Here is a 14,478-nt window from a genome sequence, read left to right as displayed (position 1 = left end):
TGGGCGTATGCCGTGTTATTTCATGGGATCTTTTGTTTTAATTAAAACTCAGAAATTGACGGTCTCATACATGTGCATAGTGAATTTTGGTCATTTTCACTCCCTTTTCCCTCTCTCACCACACTCCTTTCTTTCCGACAAGTTCTGGCCATGCTTTCACGTCCTGTGTGTCTCACTGAGTTTAACTGGCGTTGCGTGTATGAGTAAGGGTAGGGACCTGTTTCCTGGAGCACCCATCAGTGGCTACATGACTGAAGAAAAGGACCCCCACACCCCAGCGGCCGTTGATGGTCCCTCAGGGAGGAGTGGGGTCTTGGAATGCTGATTGGTTCAGTCTTGTGCAGGTCTCATGCAAGGAGCAAGAGCTGCAGTGAGTTCGTGAGCTCAGCGGCCATGTTATATGCAGAAGACAGCCCTCCCCCAACTCTTAGTCTTTCCGCTCCCGCTTCTGTGGTGTTCTCCAAACCTCAGAAGGAATGATACAGGTGTCCCCTTTACAGTGTTGTGTTACACCTTTCTCCTCAGGCTGCAGCCAGGTCTGAGTCTCTGTGCTAACTGCTGTCTTCTGCAATAAGAAGCATCTTGGCGGAAGGCTGAGTAATCTGCGATAGAAACTCGGGTGTTTAGAAGCATTTCGAACACACGTCTAGCAGTAGGATTCATTTAGTAGTAGGTTCTCTGGGGGAGAGTGACTCCCTCTTCCTCCTGCTAAATATGTGTGTGTGTGTGTGTGTGTGTGTGTGTGTGTGTGTGTCTGTGTGTCTGTGTGTCTGTGTGTCTGTGTGTCTGTGTCTGTGTCTCTGTCTGTCTGTCTGTCTGTCTGTCTGTCTCTGTGCCATGAGTATGCAGAGCCTGTGGGGGACAGAAGACAGTGTCAGAACCTGCCAGATGTGGGTGCTGGAAGCTGAACCTGGACCGTCTGCAAGAGTAGCAAAGGCTCTAAACCCCTGAGCTGCCTCTCCAGCCCTCTGCCGGGGTCTTTATTAATATTATTATCAATATTATTATTATTATTTGTTCTCTGTCTTTTTTGATTGTTTATTTTTTTGTTTTTTATAATTTATTTTTTGAGACAGGGTTTCTCTGTGTAGCTCTGGCTGTCCTCCACTCTCTCTGTAGACCAGGCTCACCTTGAACTCACAGAGGTCCTCCTGCTTCTGCCTCCCGGGTGCTGGAATTAAAGGTGTGTGTTACTGAACCCAGCCCTGTAGGGTCTTCTTAATGGGCATATTCTGGATTGGGTATGGACTGATGCCCGTATAGGGTGTAATTGTGCCACGATGAAGATGGGAGATGGTATTTATTGCCTTAAACTCCCAATTCAGCATGCCTGCTCTGTTTACTGCCGTCCGCAGGGCTTCTGCCTGTGTTAATGTTTCCCCGAGTTAAACTGCTTCGGAATATACTGTGCTTAAGAAAGGTGTGGTCTTCCTTGCTTTCCCTGGACACAGGTTGATCTTCAGTGTGATGTGTAATGATGGAGGAAGTTGGTAAAGGGGTGAACAATTAGGATTTACTGTCCCACAGAGGAGCTCATTTAAACCTTATAAGAGGAAACGTTTTAGAATTCCGTTTCCCCACATTTAAAGTCCCCAGGGAGAAAGCAGCTGGGGAGTCAACTTCCTCTGGGTTAATTTCGTTCCTTTTGACGCTGAGAGAATTAGCCAGAGGGTTAGAGGTATCTGGGCAGAAGACCTAATTACCTGGGAGAAATTTGTTTTTTAGCTGCTGGGAATAAAAGGCTTTAGTTCATCACCTTCTGCCACGTGAGGAGAGCAACAGCAGAGGTCCTGGAGGGTCAGAGGCTTCTGAGCTTGGGTTCATGGTGGCCGAGGTCCTGCTTGTCCTCTCTTCACATCTGTCTCTTCTAGGTGAAGGCTCTCTGAGTGTCAGGAAGGAGCAGCTGTTCCCAGGTCACTCCCTCTACCTCCCTTGTTTCTCTCACACTTTAGTTCTTTGAGGCTGGCTTGGTGAAGACCTCCAGACTGTTTCTCTGTGTTTTTTCTCCCTGCGTACAATAGCCTCCTTTAGCATTAAACACTACTTGGTTGCCCTGCCTTCTGGCCCGTTACATACAGGCTCAGGGTCCACGTCCACCCTAGGACTGGACCTCAGTCTGGTAAGTCAGGTGACTCAGGTGGTGGATTACTCTTGTCTGACTGCTGCTGGGTACCACTACTGAATAGAACCTTAACTTTAAATTATGTGCATGCGTATGTGAGTGCAGTTCCCCCTGGAGGCCAGAAGGAGATGCTGGAACGGCCAGAAGTGGAGATAAAGATGGTTGTGAGGTTCCATGGTTGTGAGGTGCCCTGTAAGAGCAGCGAGTGGTCCTAACGGTTGAGACACCTCTCTACATACATGCACGCACGCACATGCACGAGTACACACACGCGCACACACACACACGCACACGCACACACACGCACACACGCACACACACACACGCACGCACACACACACACGCACGCACACACACACGCACACACATGCACACGCACACACAAATGCACACACACACGCACACACGTGCACACACACGAGACTTGTAAGATGTAATAAAGAAGACGCTTCCAGTGTTTGTTTATCTGTCCTGTAGCTTAAGACAGAAAATAAGACCAACAGAGTCCCGGCCCCTTGGGCCTTTCCCTTAGTCACAGCCGATGACTGAGTGGTTTTTATTCGTACACATTGCTTTTCTCCTTCCCTGTTCTGTGTGCCTTCATACGCCTGTTGGTAGTTAGTCAGATGTGTGAGCTCTGGGGCAGGATTGCCCCGGCCCTACTGAAGCAGCTCCGACATCCACCAGGAGAGCTCAGGGCCCCTGCCTTGTCCCTCCTGCTTGGTGCCAAGCACCTTAGGACACAGCCTGGCTTCCTGATCTTTGGGGACCTGCACTCATCAGGGACTTAGGGAGCAGGTTGTCTGTCCCCATCATTGCTCTTGCTTCCCTTCCAAAGCACTCCACCCCGGAAGCCCTGGTGATGCCTCCAGCACGTCTGTCTTATATTCCCCTTCCCTTTCTCATTCTTTGACTGACACTAGACGTGGCAAGATGCCAGCGAATGCTGGAAACCTTGGATAGTCCTACACATGTATAGCACGCTTTTTCCCGAATGCACACGCCTATCATAAAGGCTCGTTTACAAATTAGGCTCGCCCGGAGACTGACAGTAAACAATTACAACAGTATAGCCCGGGGTGGGAGCTGTGGGGGCTGGCTCAGTTGGTGAAGTGCTTGCTGTGTAAGCATGAAGACCCGAGTTTGATCCTCTAGGATTGGTGGTGCGCAACTGTAACCTCAGCACTAGAGGGTGGAGAAAGGAGACCCTCTCGGGCTCACCGGCCCATCCATCAGGCCAAGTCAGCAAGGATTCAGTGATAGGTTCTGTGTCAGAAAATAAAGTTAGAGAAATCTTGAGGAAGACACTTGATATTGATGTATGTGCTCTTTGCATGTTTGTGCGCTCATGTTTGTGTGCTCACACACACATGCACAATGCATGCTCATACATAGAGTGACATAAACTCACACATACATGTACACACAAACAATTTAGTGGAGTTAATGCTATGTGAATGTGGTCTCTCTCTCTCACTGTATCTCATCGTAGTGTTCTTCTTTGTCATGATGTGACGTCAGGTCGCACAGTGCTTTTGTAAGGAGGTGGATGATGGGACATCGTGATGAAGGTTGCATTTAATATTATTTACAAAGTTTGTGATACCATGGGAGTCAATCGGCTAACCAGACAGGGGAAGGGAGTAATGTGTGGGTAGTATACAGAGCTTGGATATACGGGATAAAAAACATAATTGGCAACCCAGGCAGGATGGAGTGGGTGTGGCTTGAGATTCCACATGAAGCTCAGGGTAGCACTCAACTTACGTCTCCTGAGTTCTTTATTTCTGGATTTTCCCTCTGACAATGTGGAAAGCAGAAGTTATGGATAAGGGTGAGTTTTTGTCGTCGGCATCAGTATTTCTTAGAAACAGGCTTAGGAGCTCTGTAAACGTCTCACAGGACAGGTGCAGCTGGGTTCCTGGGACCAGCCTTCTTTTCCAGCACTGAGAGTCAGCCACTGGCCACAGTTTGCCTTGTCACTAATACATCATTAATAATGCCTATAGGTTATTACACAGAATACCTACGGCCATCCTAGGAGTACGGGCTATATTCTTAACGCTTAGATTATTAAACTGATATATAAGAACATAAACTTACACGTGTTGATAAGTTACTAGACTGTTTTGACATATGTACATATGGTATGATATTTAAATCAGGCTAAACATAGCTATATCTTTAAACATTTATTATTCCTTTAGGTTGAAAATGTCTATTACTTCTTTAGGTTTGTCTTCCTGCCCGCGATGAGGGCAGGCGTTTGTCTTCCTGCGCCCCCTCGTTTCCTCATTTCCCTCCCATGGAACTCGTGTCACAAATGACAGGGGCCTGTTCTTCTGGTGTGAACAACATTCCACAGTGCACACGCTCCCTGCTTTGTTTTTGTTACCCGTGCTCCACCGTTGAGCTCGTAGCTTTCCTCCCTTTCTGAGTGGTGCCAATGGTACTGCAGTAAACACTGGATGCGCACGTCTCCTTGGTTTCCTTTGGGTTTAGAGGCAGGAGTGGGATTTCCGGGTCATGCTTGTTCTGCTTTCAGCCGTGGAGGGAGCTTATGTTGTCCCAGCCATGGGGGGAGCTTGTGTTGCCCCATAAAGCTGCGGAAGTTCTTGCTCTCACCAGCAATGCACACGCGTCCACTTTTCTCCACCACAGGCAACTGTCCATTTCTGTTTTGGATCGCGGCCATTCCTTCTAGAGTGGGGTGATAGCTCTCTGGTTTGGATTTGGGGTCCTATGATGATCACCAGTGCTAAATATCTCCCCACACACCCAGTGGTCACCGGTATCTCCTCTTTGAGAAGTTTCCACTCCAGTTTAATGTTTGTCCTTAAATGGTTTGTCTTTTTGTCACTGAGGTCTTGGAATTCTTCATGTAACCTGATCAGACGGACAGTTTGCAAACATTTTCTCTTTCTGTGGGTTGTTTCTTTCCTCCGATCATTGTTTCCTTTATTGAGCAGAAATGTTTATCCTGGTGTAATCCTGTATGTCTGTTTGAGCATTTGCTTCCTGTATTTTGGGGTCTTGTCTAAAAATGTCCACAGTGGTCTCACCATCCTGAAGAATTTCTCATGTGCTTTTTTCTACAATTTTCACGTCTAACAGTTAATCCTCCACTGCATTTGAGTTCTTGAAATTAATGAGGAATATATATCTAATTTCGTTCTCTAGGAGAATATCTAGTTTTCCAGGTACCACTTGTTGAGAGGATCACCATTTTCCACTGTGTATTCCTAATACGTTGGTAAAAGGCCAGTTAGTCCACTGGTCTCTGCGTCTATCTGATGTAATACCATGTTCTTTGGATGGCTATAGCTTTGTAGTATGTTTAAAGCCAGATAGTATAATACCTTCTGAATCGCTCATCTTTCACTGTGATGACTTTATTTTTTTAGTTCCAAACAATGATATCTTTTTTCTAGCTATGTGAATAATTCCGTTGGTATTTTGATATTCCTACACTGAGCCTTACTTTGGGTGGTAACAATATTGATTCTTCTAGTCCATGAATATGGGCTATCTTTCTGTTCCTCCCTCCCTCCTTCCCTTCCTCCCTCCCTCCCTCTCTCCCTTCCTTCCTCCCTCCTTCCTTCCATTTCCCTTCATTTTTCCTCTTTCTGTCCTTTTCCTCCCTCTGTAGCTTAATTCATGCTGTTTTACAGTTCTCATGGTCAAAGTCTTTCATGACTTTGGTAAAACTTACTTTTTGTAGCTGTTGTAAACATTGTTGACTTCTTGATTTCTAGTCTGATAACTATCATTGATGATTGTAACTGGCTTGTGGTATGGAGACTTAAACGAGGGCCTCATATGTGATGGACAAGGACTCTTCCTGTGCTGTGTTCCCAGCCTTACATATTGGGACTTTTTTTTTTTTGTCCCTATAGCCTTCTGAATTTGATGACTGGTTTTTACCAGGTTTTTGTTTTTGTTTGCTTTTGTGGTTCTTGATCTCTGCAGCTAAGATAATGTCATTTTTCAGACAGTGACAAATTGACATATCCAATTCAAATTTATTTTTCCTCTTGCCTGAGGGCTCTGACTAGGACTTCAAGAACTATATCTTATTCCCGTCCATCTTCCTCCCCTCCATGAAGTATGCCAGCTGTTGGCTAATTACTTATGGCATTTTTATGTGGAGGCACGTTCCTCATATCTCTAGTTTGTTTAGCTGGTAGATCTGAGAGGCATCTCTGCCCAGCCTATGAGCCCTCGATGGCTCATGAAGGGCTTGTTACACCAGGTGCTTGCAGATTCCTTTAAAGTGCACAGGAGCTGACAATTAAAGCTCACTCACCTCACACGCCTGTGTCCTGTGTGACACAGAGACAGCCCGATGACAGTAACTCTGGGTGCTCTGTGGTGAGCAGCTGCTGCTTGGGCCCGATGCTCAGCCAAATGGGTTGGGCTTTGAACATCTGTAATCTGATAGTCAGGCAAGGCACATGCCAGGGTCTCTGCAAAGTGGCGTGTCATGGCTGGGCGAGGACCGTGTGCACAGGCATAACCTAGAAGACAGATATCAGATGTGAAATGCTTAAATGTTTAGTTAAAAGGTAGAGCACAGAGTTTATGTAGCATATGAAGTTTACATCTTAAAGTATTCTGTCACCGAAAGAAAGAAGAACATAAACGTTTATGCAGGATATATAGAGAGGTCACTTTGGGAAGGGGCATCTCATGGCACTTGTGGGAAGACGTCACTGTTTCGTTTTGTTGTTTTTTGTTTTTATGAAGCAAGTGGTATTCAAGTCTCTGCTGTTGATTAACCAGAGACTTACAAAGGGCACCCAGGCCCTGTAAATCTTTGTTTCTTGATTTGCTGTACGGGGCTGTGGCACATTGCAGGGTAAACACAGGCATCAGGACATTATATATCAAATGTAGCTAATCATTTGAGTTTATCCTTGGAGAAGATTCCCCTTGCTCACCTCCACCATTCTCCAAGCAATGCGTGGTGCCAGGGAGGGGGGCATAAGGAAGCCAGCTGTTTTAGTAACTCCTCCCACTGTTGTGACAGAATGTCTGACACAAACAAACAGCTTACAGAAGCAGGGGCTTATTCTGGATCATGGATCAGGGCATACAGTCTATCATGGCGGAAGGCATGGCAGCCAGAGTGCCTCATCACTGTGGCCATGGGGATGAGGGGCTAGTTACGTCAAGTTGGCATTTGGGAAGCAGTAGAGAGCTTGGGCCGGAACTGACAATGGACTGAGAGCAACAGAGACTGCTCCCCAGAGACTCACAGTCTCCCAAGGCTCTAGGACCTCCTCAGACAGCCACCAGCTGGGAGCTAAGTGTTCAAATTCCTGAGCCCGTGGGTGACATTTCACACTCAGCCTGTAACCCCCACTGTGGTCTCTGCCCTGAAGATCTTATAGAAAGCTCCAATATGCTATTTACTTGCAAAAATAGCATGTGGGTATTTTGGCACGGACATTTAGAAGAACTTTAAGAGATTATGACATTTAGGCGACGCCTTGAAGAAAGGCGGGATTTTGACAGACAAAATTGAAGATGTAGAGCCATTAGCACAGGAATGAATGTGGGCAAAGAGCTAGGGAATGGCTGCTCTAGTTTGATGGTCACTGCTGTGATAAATACCACGAACAAAAGCAACTTGGGGAGGGAAGGATTCATTTAGCGTCCACACCACATCACAGCTCATCACCGAGAGAAGACACTGGAAGCAGGAACAGAAGCTGAGATCCTGGAGGACACCGCTTGCTCATGCTGCTTTCTTAGAGGATCCAGCACTTGCCCAGGGGCGCTCTGCCTGCAGTGGGATGGGCCCTCCCCATGTTAATTAGTAATCATGAAAATGCCTCAGAGACATGCACAGACAGCTGATGGACCCAACATCTCCACTGAGGTTCCCTCCATCCCAGTAACTGGTAACTCTAGTTTGTGTCAAGTTGACAACACCCAACCAGTACAGGGTTAAATGGAAGATGATATCAGTGAGGCTGGGAGACTCAGGGCAGGAGGGTGGAGTGGGCTTGGTCTCACCTTCCTCTGGTGCCCGACTGCCCAGTGCAGATCTCTAGCCCCTCAGGTCAGAACTAAATGGTTTAGTAAAGCATTTCAGTGCAAGTGTGGAGACCTCGGTTCAAATCTCCAGAGCCCACGTAAAGCCCACACTTTAGTGCATACCTATAGTGCCATGCTCCTGTGAGGAGATGGAAAGCAGAGACAGGAACATCCCTGGAAACTCACAGGCTAGGTACCCTGGCATATGCCAATGAAACAATGAAGGAAATTTGTCTTAAACAAGGTAGGACATAAGGACCAACACAAGATTCTTTTTTGGCCTTTATATGTGTACTGTGGCAGGTGCATGCCTAAATAGAGAGGGAGGGAGTAATGGAGACAGGGGAGGGAGGAGAGGGAGATGAGAGGGAGAGAGAGAGAGAGAGAGAGAGAGAGAGAGAGAGAGAGAAAGAGAGAGAGAAAGAGAGAGAGAGGGAAAAGAGACAGAGGAGACGGGGAGAGAGAGAGATGAAAGAGACAGAGAGAGACAGGGGGAGAGATACAGAGACAGAGACGGGGAGAGAGAGGAGAGAGACAGAGACAGATGGAGAGAGAGACAGAGGGGGGAGAGATACAGAGATAGAGACAGAGACAAGGAGAGAGAGAGGAGAGAGACAGAGACAGAGACAGAGATGGTGAGAGAGAGAGAGAGAGGAGAGAGAGAGGAGAGAGACAGAGACAGAGACAGAGATGGTGAGAGAGAGAGAGAGAGAGGAGAGAGAGAGAAAGGAGACAGGGATAAAGAGGGAGAGGAAGAGAGGGGGAGGGAAGGAGAGAAAGAAAGGAGAGAGATGGAAAAGGATAGTAGGAAGGGAAGTGCTGACAAAAGAGAGGGGGACAGAGAGGTAGGGAGAGGGAAGGAGAGAGACAGGAAAGGAGGGAGGGAGGGACACAATATGGCTAGAAGCCAGTTGCTAGCTTGTTTATGCCAATTAAAACCATAGTGGGGTAATAACAAAAAGAGAGATCGAAGAAGCAGGTGTGTAGTCGTGGAATGACTGAGCTCCAGGGAGCTGAGCTGGGCCTTTTCTCTGTCAGCATTCTCAGTGGAACTTCACATTCACTCCTGCCATCTTGAAATCAGCCCTGATTCTCATGGTGGGTGGGAAACCATATATTTTCCTGGACAGGCTGAGTTGGGTTGTGGCCTGCGTCTAGGCCACTTGAAGAACTTTGAGTGACAGAGGCAGCTCTGGGAAGTGCAGGGTTTCTGTTGGGCTTTTGATTCCCACTTGCATTCTTTTTACTGAGAATTCAAAGTCGAAATCCACAGAGAACTAATCTGACAGCAGCCTGAGCTTCAGTAGGGACCCAATCCTTTGAACAGATGCTATATCATCAATGCAGTTTCCACAGTACAATACAGGAAGGCCTTGTAGTGTTGGTGACATATTTTTTTTTTTTTTGGTTCTTTTTTTCGGAGCTGGGGACCGAACCCAGGGCCTTGCGCTTCCTAGGTAAGCGCTCTACCACTGAGCTAAATCCCCAGCCCCTAGTGTTGGTGACATATTAATTCGCCTACTTTCCAAGGTGGCATCTATGAAACACAAGCCATCTGTGGAAGGTTGGTGCTGGGGTGTGAGGCTTTCTTTCTTATCTGAAGCAGTTCATGATCTCGTTGGATGGCTGTGTGTATACACAAATGTGGGCTGATGTGAAAGTCACAGAACATACTGTAACCAGTGCAGTGAGAGCTTAAGAGGGGGCAGCTCACTGTGAAGCTGCCCTTTAACTCCCTGTAAGTTTTCACTGAAGCAATTCCATGTTCTTCAAGACCACCATGACCCCATGTTAAAAATGCTTATCTGCCACCGGAACATGTAGGAGCAGCCCTTTCCTCCCCTGGGGTGTTTCCTTGTTGCTTTTCTTGTCTGCTGCCCCAGTGGCTGAATCACCATCTCAGAGCTTCCTAGTTCAAAAGAATGGCTCAGCTCGGTAGTTCTGGGTTCTTTCTTACAGTGCAGCCAGACATTAACTGAGCCTGTAAGCTGTCTGCAGGACCAAGTGTGTAGAATATCCAGAATGGCTGGCACTCAACTGAGGCTGATTGGCTGGGAACTCAGCCCGCCAGAACATCTTTACGTTGTCTGTCTATTTGAGCACACTTCGTATAGTACGGAAATTGGGTTCCAAGAGGGGCTATCTCATGGATGAACATTCTAAGAGACAGGAAGTGGAGTGGACCAGGCCATTACAAGCTGTAGCTAGATTTGAAACAGTGTCAGGCAGCTTTTAGTTACTATAACAAAATACCAGAATCATTCTACTTAAAAAGTGGAAGGGCTTGTTTTGCTTCAGTCTATGGTTGCATGGTCCCATGATATTTGGGCCCCTCCCTGTTCAGGGTATGCATGGTGGAGAAAGTGCATGGTGACTGGGACATGAGAGAATGAGAGAACATGTTAGAAAGAATGAGAGGAGAATGAGGAGTAGGAGAAAAAGGGAAGGGAGAAGGGGAGGGCCTGGGATCTTAATATCCCCATCTAGAGTGTACCCTAATGACTTAACTTTTTCCCTTCTAGATTATGCCCCAATGTCCTAACTTCCTCCCTTCTAGATTATGCCCCAATGACCTAACTTCCTCCCTTCTAGATTATAACCCAACGACCTAACTTCCCCACTTCTAGAGTATGCCCCAAAGACCTAACTTTCTTCCTTCTAGATTATGCTCTGAAGATCTAACTTCCTCTCATCTCTTAATAGTACAACCAGCTACCAGCTGGCAACTGACCCTTTAAAATATGAGCTTTGGGGGCACACATCTAACTCATAGTACAGTACTCTTCTGTGTCTACCCGTCCAATGGTCTCCTCCATCTTACCACTGATGGGTGAGAGGCAAGGTCACATCACAGAAGAGCATGTTGGGGGAGGTATTACCCTTGTTGGGAAATACTGTGTGCCATACCTCCCTTAGCTTCCATGAAAATTTAACTTTCATGTCATGTCCTGTTGATGGTTGGTATATGTAAGCTCCAAGAAGGTGTGAGCGCTCATTCGTATGAATCAAACATCTAGAACCAGGCCTGTCACAGAAGCACACAATATGAACTAGCTGTTCCGAGCTGCTGTATTCAGATTATTTCCTGTTCTGGTGCCGTGAGTTCTGTCTTATTGTCCTTTAATGCTCCACAGGCAGGCACCTCGATTCTGTACCCGTGTTTCTTGGAGTGCAGCAGGGAATTGGTGCTTAGTGAAGATGCTAAACGAATAAGACAAAGTCAGCTGGAGCTGCGCTCTGAAGGATAAATGGTATTTTGCTAAGAGGAGGAGGAGCGGGGTGTGAAAGTGAAAGGAAAGGCCAAGTGAGGTTGTAATGACGATGTCTGTGAGGCCTCAGGGTCCGGCCCACCTGAGCCGGCCTCTAGTCTGCAGCTCCTCCACATACCTGCTGAACGTGCAAATGTCAATCCAAGGCATAGATTCTAAAAGGAAATCAAGTACGGTTAGAGAGAAACCAGTAACTCTTGCCGAGATGCTATTTTGAATACAAGCGTAGAAATGGTACAAGTGTTAACACGCTTTCGGATTCTGTATTTTTGAACTTGCTGAGAACTTATTCAGTTTATATATTCTAACCAGGATAAATTCTGCAACTTACATTCGGATGTTGCTTTCTTGCTAGTTGTATGACCAAGGGAATCTGGCCTGAAGCCTTGGGAAGGCTAAGTTTTTGGTTAAAGGGAAGGAAGCACGAGTGCCATTCACTCGGCTTCCGTGAATCCCGAGTGGCAGAAGGTCAGCCTACAGGCGCAAACACGACTGCTCAAAAATTAACAGAATGCTTGCAAATATAATGCTATAACAAGCACCATGCCCTTTCCCTTGTATGTTTCTAAACCAGTCAGTAAAATGTCAAGGAAAGATCTAGCTCATCCTTTCATACATTTAAAACTTTTTTCTGTATGTTTGCACGTATGCACGCCTTGTATGTTGAAACAGGGTCTCTCACTTAATCCCGGGACTCGCTGGCTCGTCTGTAGCTAGCCGGCTTGACCTGGGGATCCGTCTCCGTCTCCTGAATGCCTTGAATTGCAGGCATTCGTGGGCTGCTGAGGACACAATTTCAGGCCCTCATGGCTGCATGGTGAGCACTTTACTGAGCCACCAGGCCGGTCCCAAGCATCTTTTCTTTGTTTTGGGTAGATTCTCATTAGGCAGATCTGGGTGGTCTGGAACTTGCTATGCAGACTAGGCTGTTCTTGATCTCATAGACACCCACCTGCCTCTTCTTCTGGCTCCTGAGTGGTGGGGTTAAGGGTGTGTACCCTCAATCCCCCTCCCCCACCTTAATCCGTTAGAAATACTCACCAACAGGTAAATACAGCTTGTGCTGCCTGGTTAGAAATACACATGGCTCACGTTTTTCACCCATCCTGGAGTAAAAAGAAACCCCAATTATCTTCGGTTAGATCCGGCCACAGTTATATTAAACGCCCACACAGAATCCTTTCTTTATCCATGTTGTTTATGAAAAGTACCAATCAAAGATGAGATTTTTGTTCAAACAATGACTCTGAGAGACGTAGGCTCAGCTACCGACTTTAATTCCTAAGCCTCAGAAAGATAACACTTGTAAGAAACCGTGTCAGAAATGAAGGCAGGACTGGAGATGTGAAGCATCCGTCTTCCAGAGCTGGGCTCCTGTTTACAGGGCCCAGAACATGCCCCTGCTTCCTGTCTCTAAGATTCCTGGGTGGCCTTGAGTCAAGCATTCCTGAGAAGCCAGCCCCCACCTTGGTGCCACCACCCCAGACACCCAGAGGCCCTGAGGGCCACTAAGATGAGCCCGTAAGCGATGGAGAGAGAAAGAAGCAGAATGGTGTGTGCCCGATGAAGAGAGACAGAACTGGAGACTCAGAACTGAAGGCTCGAGGGTGGCGGGGAACAACCCGTGTGAGCTGGTTGTGAGAGTTGGTGATGCCACCCGAGGCCCTGGTGAGATCCTGGCCTATGCTGCTGCCAAGGGCCATGTCAGGGTTCATGGCCCTGGAGTGGGGCTCTGTTACTACCAAAGGCCATGTAGATGTTCCTGATTTGGGCTGCTGCCTGGGCCATGCTGAGGGCTGTGCAGAGTGGCCCCACCGCTCACTAGCTGCAGCACTCTGGAGAGCAGCCCCACATGGTGCCAGAGAAGCACAGTTGAACTGGCCCTGGTTGATGGTGGTGGTGGTGTGTGCGTGTGTGTGAGTCTGTATGTTTGTGTGAGAGAGAAAGAGTGAGTCTCTCTCTCTCTCTCTCTCTCTCTCTCTCTCTCTCTCTCTCTCTCTCTGTGTGTGTGTGTGTGTGTGTGTGTGTGTAGGATAGCTGGCCCCTGAGGGCATGACAGTGAGTGAGCTGGCCCTGCCCACTGCTGGCTAAGCTGCTCTGGTGAGCTGGCTCTCCGCTTTGCCTGGGCAGTGCTGGAGAGCTGGTGGGAATAGGAGAGACATCAGGCTGACCAACTCAGCCACCACCCAGGCCCAGATCCAGGACTTTGAGTTGACCCACCCCAACATCTACTCCATCTATGAATTTCTGGAGCCCATGAAGGGACCATCCTGGCAGACCTGAAGCTTTGAGATCTCTCAGCACAGGGAACCAACGGGATATCTGAGAGGAGTCCCAGTGAGGATCCAGTATTGGTAGTGTAGCAGAGGCCTTGAAACAAACCAATGACTCATCGCAAAGAACATTTGCAAGTGAAGCTGTTTGGGTAAAAGGGTATGTGTGCCACTGTGGGACACACCATGACAAACTGCAGCTTCCATGGTGAGATTTTTGTTTGTTTGTTTGTTGTTTGTATTCTTTTGGGGGGAAGATTGCAAGGACGGAGAGAAGATATGGAGATGAGTGGGATTGGGATGCATGATGTGAATTCACAAAGATTCAATGAAGAGTTAGAAAAAAGAGCAAGGTGGTACCATCAAGATGGCTCATGGGTAAAAGCGCTTGCTATCTAACCCAGTGACCTGAGTTCAATCCCAGAAGACTGACTCCTGTAGGTTGCCCTCTGACATCCATGTACATATACACATGAATAAATGTGTGTGAAACAAAAGACATTCCAGGTTAATCTGAAATGGACACACACACACACACACACACATACACACACACACATACACACACACCCCTTCTCACACGCTTGTACACACACACACACTGTCTTACTCATACACACACATACACACACACCTTCACACACACATACACACACACCTTCACACACACACACACCTTCTCACACACTCATACACATACACACACACCTTTTCACACACTCACACACACACACACCTTCTCACACACTCATACACACATACACACACTCTC

The 14,478-nt window shown here is 47.3% G+C and overlaps 1 protein-coding gene across 1 annotated transcript in view; it reads left to right on the top strand.

Annotated features, from left to right (window-relative positions):
* Hhat (hedgehog acyltransferase) overlaps positions 1 to 14,478 on the top strand; it is a 252,931-nt gene that overhangs the window by 68,739 nt on the left and 169,714 nt on the right. The gene's annotated exons all lie outside the window — the stretch shown is intronic.

Source organism: Rattus norvegicus, chromosome 13 (assembly GCF_021556685.1).
Source record: "Rattus norvegicus strain SHRSP/BbbUtx chromosome 13, alternate assembly SHRSP_T2T, whole genome shotgun sequence".
Taxonomy (NCBI): domain Eukaryota; kingdom Metazoa; phylum Chordata; class Mammalia; order Rodentia; family Muridae; genus Rattus; species Rattus norvegicus.
Note: the sequence above shows the minus strand (reverse complement) of the source record. Positions and strands in the feature narration are given on the sequence as shown.